The sequence below is a fragment of the Thunnus thynnus genome, chromosome 20 (assembly GCF_963924715.1).
Source record: "Thunnus thynnus chromosome 20, fThuThy2.1, whole genome shotgun sequence".
Taxonomy (NCBI): Eukaryota; Metazoa; Chordata; class Actinopteri; order Scombriformes; family Scombridae; genus Thunnus; species Thunnus thynnus.
The window spans coordinates 26,271,319-26,274,599 of NC_089536.1; positions in this window are offsets into that span (position 1 = coordinate 26,271,319).

Genomic DNA, 3,281 nt, shown 5'->3' on the forward strand with positions numbered 1-3,281 from the left:
TGAGGGGAAATGTCTCTGGCGGAACTGCAAACAACTTATAGATATCTGAAACATGATAAGAAGACACAAATACACACTTTTTTCTTAAGTGGCCACAAGCCAAACACTTTGGGAACCACTGGCTTAATCCTTAATAATGTAGTATAATTTATAAACTTATTATGTTATTTTATGTAAAATTTTAATCTGACAGTAACAGTAACTAAAGCTGTGAACTAAATGTAGTGGAGTACAAAGTAGTGCAGTATTTCCCTCTGAAATGTGGTGGAGTGGAAGTATAAAGTAGCATAAAATGGAAATACTCAAAGTACAAGTATCTTAAAATTTTACTTCTCTGTATGGCTTTCCCTAATCATGATGTTGATGATGATGTTTAGATTCTTATTTTGTTTGATTTTCCTTTAAGCGCTTAGAAAAAAAAAGCTTTACCCATGAGCTCTGTTGGTCAAGACAAACCTAACAGAAATAGTCTTCCCAGGTTCAGCCAATGTAACTGATCACCATTTCCTTGGAACAGAACCCTAGAGACTCCAAAAGAAGACAAGAGTGTCTGCAAAAGTGAGATCTGGAATATAAGTAATTCTATTACTCTAACATGATGTCAGAGAACTGACCAAAACTATGAAAATAAGACTCAAGTTGTAAAAACAGGATGTGTCCATGCTGCAAGTCAGTCTTGATTATATTTTGCTTGTCAACTAATCACATGAAAAGACCAACAATGAATTGATCTAATAACAAGTATTGTGTGTGTATTAAAGCCTGATATATCTTATTCCTTCATGCTGTAGAGCTCTATTGTTGTCCAAAAACTATTAAAAACACATCAGTGAGCCATACTGTTGCACTGGGCGACATGTTCCTTCATTACCGTGAACACACACACAATCCTGCTGCCAGAAATACTCACTAGAGCACCAAATGTGGATCATGCAACAAATGCACTGTTTCCTCCTGTTTGAGTAAAATTAGTTAAAACTTCAGTGACCAGCTGTTTAAGAAATTACTGAGCCTTTAAAAAAATTTAAATAGATATTCATAGTTTGACAAAAAGATCTTTCAGCTGCAGCTCTTGGTCTTCTTCATCAGATGGAGATAGCTTCATTGTCACTCTCCCCTCCCATATATGACCACCTGCTTTCTCATTACCAAGATTCCATACTTAAATAATGTGATGGCAACAAAGCAAACTGCATCTGCTGAGGAAGGCTAAAAGTTGTGGAGGAAAAAGCTAGTAAGTAGACCTTGAGTTACGAATTCCAAGGTGCACTATAGATCTGTGACCTGTTTTTAAAGGTTTATGTTTTCAGTGGCAACCAATGGGCTTGGAGTTGACAGCCACAGACAGGGTAGGGAAGTCAGAGAGTATTGAGAGAGGGACTAACACGTTATTGGTTTGGGTCTTGTTCTTTTATTTGAGATTAATGAGGACACATCATGCACATTGTTGGGTCTGTATTTTTAATCTGGGCCTCTACTGGAATATCTTTGCATGATTTACAGTTGAAAACTCTTTATCTTATACTGGCCCTTTATGCAGCCCTTCAGTTCAGCCTCTGTCTGAAACAGGCCGTTTTAGTTCCTGTCTCTTTAAGGCCCCCCTCGCAATGAGCTCACTCTGTTATGATTGGCCAGCTGCCCCTCGACAGACTTCTGGCAGCTTGAGACGCTATGTCAAGAAATAATAGTAGCAGGATTTCACTTCTTTTTCTCGTTCTTTACTCAAAATGTCAACTTCTCAAATCTATCCATACATTTTTGAGCCAAAATCCAATCTGAAATATGAGAGTGAACAATGCAAACAACACATGGAAAAACTTAAACAACAGCATTCCCAAATGATCTGATGTCATCACGAGGAGGAAGTAGAGGTCACTTTGCAAATGAAGAGTTCACAGCAGGCTGAAGCCCTGGCTTTTGACTTGAAGGCAGCATTTTTACACACATTCACATCAAGTTTCGGAACTTTGATCATGTTTAACATGCAACATCATGACAGTATAAAAATAACAGAAAATCACAAAAAACATGATATGTCCCCTTTATGGCAAATACTGATAGTTTGGAGGTTAATGTAAGACAGGTGAATATAGCATCTTTAACAACAGAAGGTACTGTCTTGAAAAGCTGCAGTGGTTCACACTATCCAAATGTCAAAACGTCACTGAGCTTGACAAAGGACTCCAGATTGCTTTCAGTATATGTATGTATAGTAGAAAAATGTGACTGCTTTCGACAAATCGTCATAATGAATAATGCAGTTGGGATCAGTCTCTGCATTAGTGTCTTAATACTGTCACTTGAGAAGATAGAGAGTAAAATGACTGCAGAGTGAGAGAGGATTCACCTCCCAGCAGGACAATGACCCTCAAACATAGTCCAACTCAGACAGAGACGGCTTCGAAAAAACGAAGACGGGAAAAAGGTCAACGTCCGGACAGACCAAGCCTTCTCCCACACTTCAGCACAATAGAGGATTTGTGGTGGGACCGTTAGTGTGTGGTTATGCTCTAACTTGATTTAGGGAAATCTGTTTAAAGGTTAATATTTAACAAATATTTATATGTGTAAGTGCTTCTTTGGAAATCATCTCTTGAACCTCCCCGGTTTGTCCCACAGCAGCTGTGTGTCCTTGAAGAGACAACATATTTGTTCAGTTTTCTTCATGTTAAATATCATATTAATGCAGTGATAATATTAATGTGTGCATGTTCACACATACACGTGTTTGAGAGGCTTACACTGACTGGCCTGTCACTTGGCTGCAAACACTGTGCTGACTGTGACCTGTCAGCCAGCTCACTGACTGTGGCTCCCATTAAATGCAATTATCCTCAATTTCCAGTGTAAAGTCTATCAGGCCAGTCTATCAGTATGGGGAATACTTGTGGTGCAGCTTGAACAAGAAAAGCCATTTGTTGGCAACCACTAGTAGAGATGTCAGATATGTGTAACGTTTTTTCCTCACTGTATAATCCCCCCCTGCTCTGACTGTAAGAATCACTACAGACATGGTCTTATTTAAAGCGTGTTATTTCCTGATCAGGTAGGTACAACAGCAAAATGAACATTCAATAAGATAATAAGACAAGTGCACACTGCCATTCATGATCCATAAAACAACTCAGCCTATAGGACAGTCAGTGAGGAGATCAGGGGGTGAAGAACAGTGGTGTTCTTTGTTCAGCCCGTGACTGTCTACAGTATTGGTCATTTGTTCTTGTGGTCATGTTGGCGTCAGAAGAATAAAGATGTTACAGATTACCACCAGGCTTCAACAC